The sequence below is a fragment of the Rhynchophorus ferrugineus genome, unplaced genomic scaffold (assembly GCF_030347505.1).
Source record: "Rhynchophorus ferrugineus isolate W39M unplaced genomic scaffold, kcgeb_rfMv2 rfM2, whole genome shotgun sequence".
Lineage (NCBI taxonomy): Eukaryota > Metazoa > Arthropoda > Insecta > Coleoptera > Curculionidae > Rhynchophorus > Rhynchophorus ferrugineus.
In genome coordinates, this window is record NW_027472581.1 from 50,703,800 (window position 1) to 50,722,779 (window position 18,980).

At 31.1% G+C, this 18,980-nt stretch overlaps 1 protein-coding gene across 7 annotated transcripts in view; it reads left to right on the plus strand.

Moving 5' to 3' along the window:
• The first annotated feature begins 637 nt into the window (after nucleotides 1-637).
• LOC143191138 (monocarboxylate transporter 12) overlaps nucleotides 638-18,980 on the plus strand; it is a 100,186-nt gene continuing 81,843 nt past the window's right edge. For 5 of the 7 annotated variants that reach the window (XM_076395929.1, XM_076395933.1, XM_076395935.1 and 2 more), the window contains exons 1-2: nucleotides 641-901; nucleotides 11,260-11,318. The gene's annotated coding sequence lies outside the window, so the exon portion shown is untranslated. Of the gene's footprint in view, nucleotides 902-11,052; nucleotides 11,169-11,259; nucleotides 11,319-18,980 lie in introns of those variants that run through there. The other 2 variants (XM_076395931.1, XM_076395930.1) reach the window with 2 other exon arrangements.

Sequence of the window (18,980 nt, forward strand, 5' to 3'; positions counted from 1 at the left end):
TGCATTAATTTACGAAAAGAAACCTAGTATTTTGGCTTTAAAGATTAAGCCGTTGTGCCATACCGGTCGAACCATTTGGATACATCTAGAAGCTCCAGTTTTGCGACGTTTTCGAACAGCCTGATGGCTGCGACGCGGGCAGCTTGATGAAGGCTTGTATGTTTGGCACGGAAACCGAATTTCTCGTTGGGAATTATGTGATTTGCTCTTTCTGCAAATTTGGATATTCCTCGATTTTTCTAAAGCGTCGTTTTGTAGTCCATGCCAAAAGTGGGTGCAAAGAGAATGGGCGGTACCGGTAAATTGGCAGTGGTCCAATCATGGATCGTTAATAACATTATTATTTTAATAAGTTATTTCATATTACCCACTTTTTGTTTTGAACGAATAAGTTCAGGTCGAAAGCAAAATATAAAAGAGGGCGAGTTTATATCAGAAGATAAGAACGATATAATGATGGTGGGGAGAAGAAATTAGTGAGATGGGGTTAAGAGATTGGGGAGCGGGGAGGCCAAGGAAAGTAAAACTGAGAAATAAAAAATAGTGGATAAAGAAAAGCCGGAGAAAAAGTGATTTTTGGTGAGTCGGTGTACGGTGCGCGAGGCGTTCTTTTGGAGGCCTGTTGGAAGCAGGAAGAGACAGACGCGAACGAGCGGCAGGAGCGGGCCGCAGCCGCCGAAACCAGTTCGTTCAGTCGGCGAAGCGTTTCCGCGTCCGCAGCATCGTGCCGAATAGAAGGCGGTGGTGGTGCTGCTGCTGACGAGGCGGGCACGTGTTCCCTTACACTAGGACAACCACCGATCATCCGGACGTCCCTTTTTGATGACAAGAGCGGAAACTTGGCCCATTCTTAGGGGTATTTCCGACGACGGGCAGCAGAAAGGTGCTACAAGCGATAGAGGTAACCTAACTTTTACTGTAAACAACAACCACCGACAATATCAAAACACCATCCTAGAACACACCAATTAACTTCTTTAATTGTTCTTAAATACAAAAGAACAAGCAACTCAATACGTTGAATATTATCATAGTTTGATATAATAAAAATAAACTTTATTTTACTCAAACAGATACTACAACACCAATAACTATCAACATATGAATGAAGTAGTAGATAAAAAGCAATTAATACATTAAAAAAACATGGAAGAACTAATGGAAATATTTTTTCTTAAAAAGTTCAAAAATTAAATATACATAAGATGCAAAGGATAAAATGATATATAGATAAAAACTATAAAACCATGTTTTAACATAAACTAAACCTATATGTAACGGACAAATTTAGAATGTGTTTGTTACTCTAAATTTATTATTAACAAAAAAATATCAAGCCATATCACTATAAATAATTTAATTTACAGTGATATAATTTGATATATAATTATTATATAATATTTTTAATATGTAAATATTTGAAAATATAATTTTATCCTAATATACATATATTTGGATAGATAAGGAGAAATTTACAGTATTAAAGATCTAAATAGGCTTAATGTTTTCTTTTATTATTAAACATTAAAAATTTTTATTATAAATAAAGAAGGACATATTCCAATTTAAAGGATATTAAATAAATACATATAACAATAAAGGTATATAAGAAATATAAATAATACATTAATACTAAATTTATTAACAATAAATCATCATTTTTATAGCGTTAATATTATTATAACGTATTTTAATATTATGTTTTTAACTATATTAAACTATCATGACTTGAAATGTTGCTTATCATTGCTATTAAATATTCTATATAGCCTAAAATATTTATAAATGTTGTTTGAGAAAATCGTTATAATGACGACATTGGGTGAAAGTGACTTAGACTACTCGGTCAGTTAGATTTTAATATATCTCTTAAATTGAATTTGGCCAAAAAATAAATGCTTGGCTAAAAAAGGACTATTATTCAACAAGCAAAATGACTGGTTACTGTTTTTATTTCAATCATCAGTTTGACATCACGATATTAATCTCTAACGGAGGTTGTGGAATCTTGACCTTTCATAACATATTTGATACAGGTAGAATTATTATAGAAATCAATTATTAATTTCCTTTTACAATAGATCTTGGGGCTGCCTCTTTAAAATTATTTAAAAAGTGTTTTTGTTTTATTCTCAATTATGTTTTCAAGCATTCAAAATTTAATCATTTAATTAAAAATGAGATGACCTTAATATTGAGGTATCTCATGTTTTTTTAATCATTAAGGTTTTTTAAATAAGAGCTTTTATTAGATATTCTTAGTACAATCTTAATTATAAATTAATTTATTAACACTTCACTTGTACTTCGATCAACTTACACGCAAGATGAATTCTGGATATTTGTATTTCGCAAATTAAAATTAAATTAGACTTAATTAAATTAATTTAAGTTAATGTTTATACAAATTCGTGTGATTTGGTTCCCTTCAATCTTCTAATTGCCCGTACGTGGTCCAGAAATTGTATTTCTTTCGCACCAATGTAGTTTTAATAGCTTTCTTTCGTGTTTTATGGCGAAATTTTGGATATCTCGGGAATCTATTTGATTCCGGGGTCATCGTGCAGTTCTTCGTTGTTTACCTAGCGATATGTATTAGTAATTAATTAAAGACCTTTGTTTTGGCAGCGTTAGACTAGTTGCATCCTATATGTCCTAATAGGCTTTATGACTATAGATATACTGACTGGTAAATTAATCTCTTTGACCTTAGGCCATGTTGAGTTTAAATTTCCAACTAAATAACCAGTAAAGTTATTTAATCCTGAGTCTGATCTGCTCAGTTTTTTGTCTAATATGATGTTTCCAATTTCCGTCTATCATGTATATGGATGCTAAGACGTTTCGGTGATTCTATTTGAGGAATTTGGTATTTCCTAAATGATATATTTTGTTTTCTGTCTTTTCGTCGCAAAATATACATGGAAATATTTCTGAATATTCCACTATCTAGTCCATTTGTGGATTTTCTTGACTGTCATTTATAGTTTTTCCATAGCTCTAAGCAGATATATTATACCGACGTATCGTTAGAAAATATTCCAGTTGCTGCTTCTTTTGTTTTTGAGAATTTATTTTTTGGTAAGTTTTTCTATTTTATGCTTTGTTCAAACGAGATATATACTCTTAATATCAATCAGTTTTCAATAGTTTAATCATAAACTGTTGATCAGGTTTCACGTTGACGATATGAAATTAATAATCATCAATAATTTATTGGCAAAAATGATAGATATGATTGTGACTACTCATTTGGAATAAAAATAATAATCTTCATATAATATGAAATACTAACAAATATATTTCAATAAAACAGTTTTTGTCAAAAACGTTAATTTTAAACTTTGTCCAAAAGAAAAATGTTACTAAAAGTCATTCGTCCCTTCATAACATCTTATGGTTAATGGCATAGGGTTTTTAAAAGTGACGATTTCAATGTGGAAGATAGAAAGCGGTCACTGAATAAAAGGATAGATCAAAAACAAGCAACTGTATTTATTAAGTGTGAGTAATATTGTCAATATGTAACATAAGTCTTTCTTCTGGCAACAGACTCGTACTTCCCAAAAATATTGTGTAAGGAACTTTCTTCATTGCTCACCTTTTCTTTACTGTTATAATAGTTTCTTTATCTCCATGTGTCTCCATTTTCCCCTATTTAAGGTTTGTTTAAAAACTAAGCTAATATGAACAGATAAAAACTGTGCTAGTCAATAAACAACCTTTTGTTTTGTATGGTTTCCTAGATTTTTCTACTGTAGTCAAGTCACTTTTTAACCAAAAGTATACTTAGAATATGCTTATAATAGAAATTTTTTTATTTTTTGATAAATAAAAATGAAAGTAGTAATTATAAATAAATAATTAAAATGATATTTTAAATTAGAAAATCGTTTCAAAACTTTAGCATTTAGTCTAAACTTTATAAAGTTATTTCATTTAAGTTAATTTCATTTCCAGTATCAAAATCGCTGAATTAAAGGTAGCAAATGTCTATTGTTTGATTGTATTTTGTCAGCCGATGTATTTCACAAGTAATGTCTTGATCTATCAAGATGGAGATGAGATGCTTTTTAATTCCTATATTTTAGTATTCTGTAAATTCTCCATATAACATAATAAAATTGCTTTGTTCTTGATATTACATTAATTAATTGTTTTGATAATAATATTGACATCCGCTTTGTGCTAAATTATTTAACATGATATTTGGGAAAATTTCCTTCTTATATCATATTGTGTGTGATGCGAAATCGTTGCTACATAACTGATTGCGCTATTAGATTTTACATAGTTATGAATCAAACTAACGGCTATATATCCCAAAGGGTATTTGGATATTTTAAGTTATGAGATGTATTTTCAAGTATTTGGGCTTGTTTTTCTTGGGAAATTGATTGTTATTAATGTAATTAGGAAGCTATTTCCTGTAGTATCCGTGTAAATGAGTTGAACTAAATCGATTCTGCTGTTCTAATGCGTGTTCTAAAAAATCAGTAGAATTGAAATTGAAAGAGTGTCACTATCTAAAATTAAAATAAACAATATTGATAATTAGAATGTTAAGAGAAAAACAGTTTTAGTAAGGTTTGATGTCGGTACTTTGTGAAACTATCAATTTAAATTTAATACATAGGTATGGTAATCATAAATAGCGTGATATATAGTACAAGAAGGTGATAGTTGACAGCGAATAATTTAAGAGCAAGGGATAGGGGAGTGCTAATACTTGTAATTGGTTCGAGAAAATTAAACGGCAATCCTTATCAAACGTTTATGATAAGTTTACAGTATAATTTTAATATTTCATAGATTGTACAATATTTTACTTTAATTTTTTAAAATTTAACTCATTATTGCTACGAATATATTTTAAGAAATAACAATAAATAGCATAACATATTCATTGAATCAAAACAAGTTAAGGTGTGTTACTTCTATAATTTTATTTTGGAATAAAAGCCCTGATAAATCTAAAATGTTTGAAGATGACAAATTAATAGCTTTAACGAAAGGACCTATCAACGAAGATGGCTATCAGTTGCATTTAATGATTTTACACCACTCGTTGAAAAGAAATGTCACAGTGTGACAAACCTGTCAAAATGACATAACATTGTTCGGTCATATTTTCGAAATACAGACTTAAAAATGCTATAAGTACTTCAACAGTTATTGTACTTAACATATATGTAAGTTATAATGTTTTTCAATTATTAATATATTATTATGTTATCCAAAAGTTGCAGCACTTCGGTAATTACATGAGAATAGAGTCTTTCCTCATGTCTTGTTGCGAATCTCTTAATTTCCTCAATCTATATGACAGTTGGTATTCAATGTAAGTAAGGTCTCGGTATAAGTATTGACTTATTACGTATTACCTTAAATATATTTATACCTTAAATAGTCCTACTAGTGATAGTGGTGATCAAAAATGTATTTGATACATAACATGAATTAAAATAATAAATGTCTTTAAATATTAAAACGTATTAAAATATATGCAAATTATCTCAGGAACTAACAGTCACCAACATTTTAATTAATTTCATTAATTAATCAACTTCAATAAACAAAATCACTACGCCACTGAACATTATTACAAAGTATCATAATTAAGATTATTCCCAGAACCAGAAAAATCTTAAGATCATCAAACATAAATCACCATCATCAAATATAAATATACATGATCTTTCCTTTTTGATGAATTTGATCATGATTATCCAATAATAAATGAGGTAATACCTGTTTAAACAGAAAACAGAAAAATAACAGAGGATATATGATTAAAACAATTTTGAAACTGATGCTTAAATTTAGCATGCTAATTTATGATATTAGCTATTGATGTTCCAAAACTTAGGCCTATAAATTAATAAACAAAATAAATGATAAAAGGAACAAAATGTTACATAGTCACATATCTTATTGAATTAATCATTAACGTTTACAAATGTACTGTTAATAATTTATAATTTCTTCTTTTCGTCCTGTGTTCCATCTATGTAAATTATGTAGTTAGTTTCATTTTAACTAATTACTTTAAATTTATGTATTCATTTAGTCTTTTTCTTTTATACATATTTCTCACCTATAATATATATTACAAAAACAATAAATAGACCAGGCTGATAATTAAGTCATTGATCATAATTGCACATATGTCATTAATTAATGTATTTGGTGTATTAGTGATATTAATTTTTCTTTAGCCCTTTACCATGAAACCCAAGAAATTAATTTTTCGAAAATTTTCTTACTGTTCCTTGAATCTTCCTTATTTAATAACATCTGGTGTAATAAAAATAGCAACAAATGCTTGTACTGAGAAGTCGCACGACTATTATAGAATCACTTTTATACAGCTTCGTACACAATTTGATATTCTGTAAAACATATTTAAAAATATGGAAATTTTATGGAAATTTGTAAAATTTGGATTTATGGAAAATGGAATATTTTACATTATCCGTTATATTCACCATACTCATATCCCTGAAATCAACATTTTACCAAATAGGAGGAAAATAGTGGCTAGAAATGCACATTACTTTATACACGGATGTAAACCACAAAGTATTTAAGTTATAAAATTATTAAAAAACCTTTAAAATTATTCTCAAGTTATTACCTATATTTAAATCCGTACAACTTTTGTTTAAAATGTAACAATTCAATGTTAAAAAACAAGCCTTTACATTGCGCTGTCCACTGAAGAAGTTTTATTACAATGTAGAATTTTTTCAAACAGTAGTTTGCCGTTCAACTAAAACAAAAGCGACGAGATATAACCAAACTGAAAATAGTTTTTATATATTGTCGCTGATTCTTGGATCTTCTTTTCTCCCAGGCATTCTATTTAACGATCCCCGGCGTAATAAAAACACCAACAGTTGGTCGTACCGGGAAAAGAAGTCGTACGGTCGCAATGGAATCAGTTTTATATCGCCGCATACACCGAATCCAAGCTTTTCCGCAAAACCGTCCATCGTCGTCAAACCAGATTTGATACGTCGAACGTAACGAAGAAGTAAACAGTAACATTGTCGGTCGTTTGTTGACGTCGTCCTCCGTCGGCACGTCTTGGAGCGGTCATCCGTCGACCGTGCGAAAATTCAACGTCGCAAGTGATTTCGACTGACGTTGCGAACGGCGTGTTTAGCAGTGATTACTGTCGAGATACCAGCTGGAGGCTGGCGAAAAAAATTAATCGGCCTCTCCGACGAAGTAGATGATTCAATATCAGCATGTTGTCATTAATAAGTAACATCTAAATGATTTCAAATATGACAGAAAACTACTAGTAATTACAAGAAATAATACAATACCCAAAACGGTAGTTCTAGATGGCATATCTAGTTAAATAAACGCTAGATCTAACTTTTAAAATAGGTAAGGTTTAAAACAAAACCTTTTAATTCGCTTTAAAACTATTTTTTAACCGACTTCAAATAAGAAGGAGGTTCGACTATTTCGTATATATTTTTAATATATACGACGATTTTCAAAATTATTTTTTTATTTAAAAGAGTGCACTTCCGAGGTGGTCCCATTTGAACCAAGTCAGGATCTGTTGGGGGGAAGAGGGAATCGAGAGAAACTCTCAAATTTCAAAGGCACGTACAAAATTTTCACATATTTTTTATCTAAAATAACCAGGTATTCGTGTATAATATTATTGCTGAGCTGATGCGACCGAAAATCGGAAGTGGTTCGGTAAAAGAGTCATTGTTTGCTTTTTAAGCACTAATTATAGCATATTAGAAGTCATACAAATAATGTGGCAACTGCCTCTACAGTGTAGCGGTTAGAGCGTTTAACTTACACGGCCATTTGACCATTTCTCAAATCTCTTAGGCTAGGTAGCGGACCCCGGAGCATGAAGCGTTCCTTATTTCAATCATTGTTTTTTTATTCCTATTTTGCTCATACAGGCCGCACCTTTGCTTGGCCTACTTACTGTAATGCTTGCCCAAACAATCTAAAAATAATAATATAATTTTGTCTCATATACATTAAATTAAATCTAATTTGTTGCTCGTACCGACTTCAAAGTGATCAGTTGGTAGGAATTAAAATAATATTTTAAATAGATAAACAAGTTTAGGTAGGTCTTAAGCTAAATTGTGTGTATATAGTAGAATATAAAATACGCGTGGTAGATAGGTTAAATAAGGTTTTTGTTATAATATATATTTGTTATATATATATTATTATTTAGTTATTAGAATGATTATAATTTACATATTTCATTTTAAAACGTTTTTTTGTGTTAAAAATCTAAGATTAGTTATTTTTCACCTTTTAGCGAGTTCCTTATTTATTTCTTTTCACTATTCCAGTAGAATTATTAGTCTTATGAGTTCAACAATCTGCCTAGTAGGCAATAAGCTTTTCTGGTGATTATTTTATAGATCTCTGCTTAATTTCTTTTTACTTTAGTTTACTTGACTTCAGTGACATCATTTGGTTCATACATTATCAATACATAAGTATTTTTCAAAATGTTTCAATATTTCTATTTGTCATAATACATAAAACTGTTTTTTTTTTGCTGTAAAAACTTAAATATTGTTCAATCAAATATTTGTCACTTACCCTTAACCAAGTATAGCAAGCACATATCATTGACGGAAAAAATTTAAATAAATAAAAACATTTAAATACATTTTTTAAATGACTTGAGAACATGTCAGCCTTCTCTTTATTACTTCTAGCCCAATCATTGACATTTTTAATAGGTAGGTTACGCTGCTGGTTGAATTTACTTTTGTTCATTTTGGATCAACTCTTTCAGCACTTTTATTGTGTTATTGAATTTTCTTTTATTTTGTGCACTTTTTGCTTGCCTCCAATTCTGTCGTAGTTTCCTTTTTCTGCTATTTGTACATGATATTTGTATGTTTTGTTGTTATAGATGTTTCACTATTCGCATTATCAGTAGTCGCCTCCTATCTTGCCTCCTATATTATTTGTAACGTCTATTGCTGCTGCTTTTATGTCAGTTTCTATTTTTAATGGAAAATATAAAGACATGAATATGTCTATTTTTTCTAATATTTAAATAGTGGCCAGTTAGTTATCAATTTTTTGCAGTACAAATGTGTATAATTTCGGGGTTTTTGTTTTTATCTAATGCCCAATATGCTGGTTCACAAGTAAAGATATGTTGTAATTTATCTGTTTTTATCACCTCAACCATTTCTCTACTGTTTAACTGACTTATTCAAATGACTTTATAAACGCTACTGTCCGTCAACTTCTATTCTAACAAAAATAAAATCCTCAATCCGGCTTCGTATCATGCTGGCATGTGATTGTAAATATAGGTAATGTAAAAAATATCATCCCAGTCACGCCAGTATACAGGCTGGGTAAGACCGGATGTTTTCAGGTCTCCAAGATGGCCACTCCAGTCGGTAGGCCTACCAGCTGGTAAAACGGATACTATATATAAGATCTAAGATTTTGGATCTAAAATATATTAGAGTTCTGCAGACGCATGTTTACAACTATGTCAGTTATATATGATAGCGTACATACGCAAACGCGCATCAACCGTTTGTCATGAGAACATTTTTTAGCATAGACCTGAAAAAATTACAAAAAGTGTCTACGTTTAACTGCGTGTGTTCCCCTCTGCGTGAATTAATATACCAACTATATAACCGTATCCTCAAAATCATTCATGTGCACCGTGGTGTACGCTGTGCGTCCTGATTCACATATCTCCCACGTCTATATCATCCAATTTATGCCAAATCGATTTTGAGGAACCAGTGTGTTTTCATTTTGTCATGGTAACTTTATATCAATGATTGAATAATAAAGAGATTAACCAAACGCTGTTATTACTCCTCCTGTGGATTGCACGTTGACCCATCTCAACGAAAACTCCTGTGGATTGCACGTTGACCCATCTCAACGAAAATATCTATATTTAGAATTTGTTAACATCGATTATATATGTAATGTTATTCTATTATTTTTCTTCAGTCCTGGGTATAAACGTGTAGTAACATGAATGCAGTAACTGCAATCAATAGCAACCTATCATGATGGTTTCAGGCTCCAAACCAGGAAAATCTTTAAACTGTTTTCAAAATTTTTTATTAGAGAAATTTTATATTTTAGGGTAAATGATGTGGCTCGGTGAATGGAGTTAAAATGGAGTTAAAACGAAATGAAACAGTGGTGTTTACATTATGTGACCGTTATTTATTGGCTATATAAAAATGTGAAAAATTCTAATTATAAAACGGATGGCAGCGGTGTTACCTGGAAACGAGGCTTGGGCAGTCGATGGTGACACGTCTAAACCAAACGAGGGTTCAGCACTGAATCAATGAAATACCCTTCAATAACATCCCAGATAAACGTCTCGGGGTTGCCGCCAGCTATCCGTTATCGGGTACTAGTTGGCGCTGCTGGCACCCCGCCCGTGTTCAACATCTGGGATTATATTTATGGGTATTTTGTAGACTGTTATTCCACGATGTAAAATTCGACATGCCTCAAGGACGCTACAATATCATATAATGTAATATCATCCGACAACTTTGATCAACTTTTCATTGGATTTATTAAGAAAAATAAAACTTGCTTTTATTGTTGGGTGTGACGTAAAACTTAGATCTCTAATGTTTTATATTAAAACAATATACATAAGATATAAATATAAATAAGCATAGAGAAAATGTATTGAACTTTAAGCTTAAATTATGTGGATATAACTTATTTCCCGTAGGAAGCTGACTGTATAGTTCAATTCGAGAAATATCTATGGTGAGAAATTGGGAGGGTGAATGGGTAGGATTTGGATATGCTAGATTGCTGCTAGTTAGGAGGTAGCCAATTAGTTAAACTCTGACTTATAGGAGTTCCAAGAACATCAGAGATGGTATGAGAGTGGAAAGGTTATTAATCTGATCACAAACCTAAGTGAAAGGCAATTTTATCTAAAAAGAGTGAAATTGTATTGGAGAAACTACAGATACGTGGAAAATATTTGAAGGCACCTAAAAAACCCAGATTGCTGTATTTTAAATAACTTTTAGGATTTAAAGTAAATCGCGGCAACGTTGGCAAAAAGTAGACAACCATAGTCGAGCTTAGGTAGTTTGACAGATTGGTAGATTTTAAGGAGTCGAAGCTTGTTATGGGTAAATTATTTCATCATCTATAATTCTCTGTTTAACTCATAGTTGTCCTAATTATTTGATTCTAATCTTCTCTGTATCTTTCCAATTTTAGCATATGCACTGCCGAAGACACGGTTATCACCATCATCCCTATTGTTACTAAGACAAAATGTAAGTACAAAATATATTTAATGACATCCTAGAAACACAAAGGACACTTGTTAAGCAGTAAAGAATATAATAAATAAATTAATAAAAGAACCAGTCGTTGCGAATTAATTTTTCCAAATTTATTATAAATGACTTTTTGTATCAAAACTCTTCAATATATTATAATACAGATAATATAAAGGGAAAATATGTTAACATCAAGCAAAAAATAAATGCTAAACATGGTGATTAATTAAAACTCAGAACGATTAAACGATTAACAACTCATGCGAGAACGCATCAATCTGGCGATTGCCGGTTGATTTCAATCCAAGACGCACTATCGCTAAAAACACACGGATGTGAAACAGATCCTGACTGACAATTTTGAATGCCGAGTGGTGCTGTCGTCGGAACATCGAGCGCTGAGAGAGATATTTCGAGGGGACGTCAATTTTATTTACGTTTACGAGAACAGTGCATTCCGCGAATACCGTTGACGCGATTTGAGAGAGCACGACCTTTCCTTTATTACTGTTTCGCCACGGCCAAAAAGAAACAAATGCAGCGAAAGAGAGACAGAGAAAGATAGAGAGAAAAAAACGGGCCCGGGCATGTCCCATTTGCATTTTCTTAATTTTCGTTTCGTACGTTTCGGATATTGCCTACGAACAAACAGGACACAGCGGGGAGCTTACACTTTATGGAATCATATATTTATATGGTACCATGGACACCTACAGATTAAAAAAAACCAATTATATATGTCACTGTCACGTAGCCGTGCTACAGCAAGATAATAAGGGTAAAAACAAGTTTCGTTCGAATAATATTTCAATGATATTAATTTGGCCAACGAAATATGTTTTCAATAACTGTTTTATGTATTTAATTACCTGTATGAAGTAAAAGAAAAATTAAAAATAATTTTTTACGGGGTTAGTCTGAAAAATAATACAAAGATGCTTGTAGAATACCAATGGCGATACGTGTGTGCATTTTAAAAGTGTTTATTCAGTGTATTTTGAGTATAAGTATGGTTCTTTAATGTTTTTAACTTTTAACTACTAAAACTTTTTCTTAGATTTTCTGGAATGTCTGAATGGTCTGATTTTCCTATTTTCTTTTGTTGGTTTGTTTCTTTTGTTTGTTTTATTGTTCATGTTGTTAATAATGATAAGTCATTTATTTTCTAATAAATGGATAAGAGGGGAACTTAATATACAATTAACATAAAAAGTATTATTTGTTTAAATTGACAGCAATAAATATATTTCAAACATATACTGATCAATAGATTTCAATATCATTATTAAGTTGACCAAGAAATGGCGAATAAAACTAAATGCTACTAGGTCTATACCCGTGGATCTCACCTACGAACATTTGAATTGCAATAGAATACTTAGGCATGATGCCGGATGTCATGCTCAAGTAGAAAGATCATGTTAAGAATAAACGAGCAGAACTTTGTATGAAAACCAAAAATTTTAGTGGTTGCTTGGATGCCGAATTATCACTTCAGAGCACATTTTGACTGTATAAACAAATTTTGAAGAGGGTGTGTACTTATGTTATGCAACTATGGAGTAAATAGCACGATTATATTTAATATCAATATGATCCAAACTTGTCAAAATAAAGTTATTCAGAACATTGTCAACGCTCCATAGTAGAATTGAAGACATCCATAAAACCTAAGGATACTTACGGTCAGCGCAACAATAAACAAGTTTACGAATTCGAGTTTGGATAACTTTTGGACCTGAGCAGATGAGAACGATTTTTAAGATTGCTTTTAATTTTCGAATACACGCATGGTGGTAGCACTGTGTAAGCACTGTTTCAGTCAGCTGATGACATTGCATTAAATTGTTTTATTGTGATCGTGCTTCGGACGTGTAAAAAATATGTGTATATTTGTTAGCTTCGTGAATATTATATGTTCGGTAAACGTGAAAAAATCATGAAAATGCATTAAAAGGTGCGTATTTGTAGTATTTTGGTCTTACTGTAGTGAATACTGGCAAGCCATGGGTACCGAGCTATGTAAGACGGGCAGAAGAATGGTTACGTAGTGACAATGTATACTTTTCATTTTGTATACAAACGTTATGGCGACAACAGAAAAATCATGTAGGTGATTGTTACATTTGCTCGATGAATGTCATCGATATAAATGAAAAATATAGCACTGTACATTCTGGCGTTTCATCAGTGTCGAAGCCAGTTCCACGTGTGGACAGTGATCAATTTCCAATTTGTCCAGCACAAATGCAAAAAACATCTTAAGAACTTCATCTTCATCACCGGCGAGCAATAAAGCAAGGAATATTTGTTTGAGCTGATATTCTACTATGGTTGACAAAATGTTTAACGCCTGACGAAGCAAGAGCATGGCCATCGTTTCAAAGTGTTGTTCACATCCTTCTTAGTAACCACAAATCATCTGATCAACAGTTAGTTGCAAAATTTTCACAAGCTTATAGCCAAAATAGTAAAATAATGAATTTATTGAATAGTTTGAAATGTAGAAATAAATTGATATATAAAACTGATTTTGGATGCACAATTTATTTTATATTTATAAGCTTTTGGTTGCTCAGGCCGAAAACCGTGTATACTTTTCTTATTATTATTAGTAAATTAGCGATATTTGTATTATTGAAAATGAATGTCAATGATTACTGGAGATGAAGAGTGGTTTTATTACAATAATTCTAAGTGCAAAAACCATGGATTAGGCCAGGAGAGAAACGTTGTGCATGAAACGTTCGACCGCTCCAAAACCTCTAAATTATATGCTTGCTGAGACACTATGCTAAATTATACACTGCTGTAACCAGTATTCTTCGTCTTCTGATATGCTGAAGATGATCGAAATGAATAGATGATATTGGATCGCCAACATCGTAAAACATTTTGTACCAATTTTTCTTAATAAATACGTTTTTGAAGTTAAAAGATGATCAAAATACATGGAGGTAACTGATAGGAACTTAAGCGTTATGTATTATATATTAATTAATAAATGATGTATATTAAGCAAAATGTTATACATATGGATAAAATTGGCATTTTACAACAACGTGCTCCCATTAGTCCATACTTCGAAAACTAAAAGCCCATTATCGCCCATTGGAGAAAATGGAAAATGTCTAGTCATACATGTTTTATTATTTTATTGCCTGCATAACTTTTCAACTTTTCTTTATTTTTTACAATGGCGGAAGATTATGTCAATAAAACAGTTTGCCACTATCATCGCAAGTTTTCGTAGTCTAGCCAACTAAATCCAACTGTATTGTAATATTAGTTTCTGAGATTACTGACGTAGCTTATATAGAAACGCCATATGTTTTTGCATTATGTCATTTGGTTTTATTAAATTTCTAGTATATTTCTTCAGACATTTTCATCCACTTGGTTAAAATTATCTGGATAACCCAGTCCATTGTAATTTATTTCTTTCTTTTTTTATTTTATTTTATCTGAAAGACATAGAAATGACAAAATTTATAGAAATTTTTATAAAATATTACACAATAATAATAGTACTTTATATTATGAATATAGCAACATTAATTCATAACACATTGTATTCCATAATAAGAACGTTAGTTCGAATAATGAACAACTATCAACGAAACTAAAATTTGCCAGTCAAAGCCACGACCAGATTTTAATACATTCACGTCGTATGAAGATTTGATATTGATACTTTGACCATACTTTGACCATTTTTTAATCAATGCATTTGACTATCCATGGTAACTAGACTGTATAACACCGGATATCTTTGAGGAAGTTGGCTACTTTCCAGTCAGTAAGTTTAATTCCGACGATAGTGTTTTGTAGCCCACGTTAACTAGAAGGTTCAATCTACAAAATATCTAGAAAAAAGTGATTTATATGAGGGCAGGCACTTTAATAATTTAGTGACTTAAATTCATCACTGCTGCTCTCAACTGTCCTTTATTAATAGACTACTGTAAGATATTGAGCCATTGAACGACTGAGAACAGACAGCCTCTTGAGTTTTAGCAAAAATAGAAAGAAGTGAGACATGTGGACTATTTAAGATTTATTTTTGCACAAAAAATTATCGTCGAAATCAAGGAAAGGCTTGATAAATACTATGGGGATGGCACAATCAATTTCTATAGTTCAGAAGAGGTTCCCTCAATTCCATTGTAGTCGTATCAGCACAAGGCTTACCGGATGTTAAGGTTATTCACCATATGATCTCGTCAAATGTACATGGCGCTATTCAGTAGCAATCCAAAAAATTTCTGCTATATTTCGAATCATGGATACATCACTAAACTCCAAGAAACAATCAAACGGACAATTGACACGGATGTGCAGGAGTGTAATAACCAAGACAAAAATATATTGGGCTATGAACTGCTACTCAATCTAGTATATTTTCCAAATTTAGCATCCAGCAACTATTTTCTGTTTTCAAACCTGAAGAAATGGCTAGACGGTAAGAGATTGGTGCTGAATGAAGAAGTCATCACTGGAACAAACGCATATTTTAAGAATCTTGAGAGAACCTATTATTTGGAAGAATTTGAATACGCTGGTTCAAATGTATTGAGTTGAAAGGAGTTTGTTTTGAAACACTTTTAAGATTTTTTATGGAAAAAAATTGTCATTCAAAAAGTCACTGACTAATGAAATTGACCTCGCATATATTTATATATATTACCACTGTAAATTAATTTCGAACTATTTGTAATTTTAAAGGTTTATTTCAAAAAATTGGAGTATATTATTCACTCTTTTTCATAGTTGTCTACTGAATAAAGAAGGTAGGATGTGCAACTTTTCACGGGTTTTGAAATAAGTGGACTCGATAACAGAAATTGTTCGTAATTTAACGCATTCAAAGCTTATATATTGTTATAAAATATAAGATATTTATATTTCAACAAAATGAATATAATAATAATAAAAACAATGGTTTAATTATTATTTTTATTGCTTATGAGAGCATTTCATTAATATAATTACGAATGTCACTGTACTGTACATGAAATATAGAGTATACTACGCTATTGAAAATTCCTGAGTATTAATAATATATATATTATTAATTATATATATTTAATATAAAATTAAATTATAAATTAATATAGCTACAAAAATTAACAACAAACATTCAGCAATTGTATTAATAGTAATTAAATCTATAATACACCAGGTTTTACGTCAGTTTTATTATTTACTTTTAAGAGTTATAATGAAAGAAGACGTCTCGATTATTATAGAAACTAAAGCATATGAGTAAATTTTACTTATTTACATTATAATTATTAATTATTCTAATATATATAATTATTTAGAATTAAGACCTTTCCTGAATAGCTCAAAATAACAATATTCTTGAGAGTTAAATTTTTAAAGCGGTGTATTAACTACGTTTTATTTTACCGGTTTTGGCAGAAGCCATCCCGAGAAATATTGCTTTTACAACATTTATTATATGTCTAATTGTTCCAATAAAAAAACGGGTTATCATTTGCTTCAAAATGCTTAACACACGAATCACTATTGTTGGATTTGGCTCGTTTTGGAAGATTCAAATAGTAGATAGTAACAATGTAGTAGATTGTTTTTTTTTGTCGGTTTGGCGGATGTCGTCATTTCGCAACTATACAATAGTGCAATATTTATATAGTTTAGTGCGCAGTTTAAAAATGGACATAAATACAATACTACAAACAACACCCATACCGAAGTGGTAATGGTTATTTGGTCAGCGACATTTGTCTTAGCATAGGCTACATTCTATGGAGAAAATCCATTTCTCGTAGAAATCCGAGAAGCCTGTAGTCCTAAAATGTTTTAGCCCAAATATAGCTCTAATCTGGGTGTGTCTTGGTAGTCGCTCAGTATGTGGTAAACTGAAATAAGAGCAAGGCGACAAAACAGTCAGCAGGCGCGCTCGGAGTCATCAAGTGACAGTGTGAGAAATGACAGTGACCCAATCTCATTCGATTCATAGTGACGAAGGGAAGTAACTTGGAGAGAGGGAAATAATCAGCTTTAATCTCAAAAGCCTATTCTGGTTGGCCTTCTGGGCCCAATGACGTTGTAACTCCTTATTAAACCATACAGTTTAACAAGCTATACAAAATTTAATTTATTGGCAATATAAATAATATTTTATCAAGGTAGCAATTCCATTTTGACAATCCTGGTTTAAGCATATTTTTGAAACAGTTTATTAAAATAATGAAATGTATTAGAAATAATAAATCCAAGAGAAACAATGCATGATTTTTGAAATATCTGGATTTAGGCCGTTAAAATCAAGTAATGACGTGTGTTTATTTCAACAGCCATTAATTCTATAAAAAAACAATTGGGATATGATCTAACCGATTTAAAAATATACATGAACGTGCTTACATTTAAAAACATAAAATAATTTACAAATGAGAAAATTTGTCGATATAATGTCGAAATAAAGTTCCTATCTATTCAACTTTATCTAGACGGGGTACTAGCGATGATTGCATCTCGTTAATTAAACGCAGCTCTTCAATAAAGTACATACATAAAAAATACATAAAGTAACAGTCTATTGAAGTCTAGTGCCGTCATAAAGTGATACATAACTGAGTTTTCTTTTGTTAAAAATTAACATCTTCTGCTAAGTTCTCCTACTTTAGATTCTTTCAATTAACCTTAATCAAATTAATTATAACAACCGCTTATCAAGAACAATCAAGGAAACAAGTTGACATTTTGCTTCACAAGTTTGTGTTTCATATATAAAATATGAAATATTTTAAAACATACGGACTGTAACAGTGATCAAGATGTTATATAGTACATAATATAATATATATAATATAATAAAAATTCAATTTTACAGCGATCTTCGAAATATATAACTATACATTTTATGGTATGATATTCTACTATATTCAAAGAGAAAGTTCAAAATATCGTCGTTTTAACACATTTTATTTCGATTCTTTTTTTTATTTACTTTTGATTCCTTTTTAGCTGATATGCATTTTGTGCATATTACTGCCGATTGACAGATTATAACACCACATAGGTAATGCCAATATGTTAACTTTTCTTAACACTGGCAATTGGTTACCTTTAAATAAGTTGCTTATTTTTATATTTAACTTTGTACCTTCTTCTTGAAGGTTTAAACATATTACTGCAGCTTTATATAATTACTTATAGCTTAGCAGCTTTATATTTTTAGCACCAAGTTTCTTATGTTATAATAAATATAAATACATCAATATTAGTTTAGGGTGTTATATGGGTTAAATGGTTATATGGTGTTAAACTGGCTATGATGACATGATGTGACCGTTAATAAAATATTAAGAAAATACACAGATAAAAGTTAGCGACTCTGTGTTACCTGAGAGGACACTTAGGGAGTCCATAGTGACACTTCAGTCATATCCGAGATCAAGGTTTTGGGATTGCCAGATCTTTGTTACCGTTTACTGGACGTTGCTGATGGCACCCCACACGTGTTCAATTTTTATATTTATTATTTTGTAGGTCGCTATTCTAAAATGTAAATTTCGACATTCCTCAAAGTTGTTCAAATTGTTGTCCCAGAGACCAAATGATATGTAGACCTGACATGTGCGCGTGTCATTTAACATAATGGTCTCAGTGTTATTACTGCCCTGT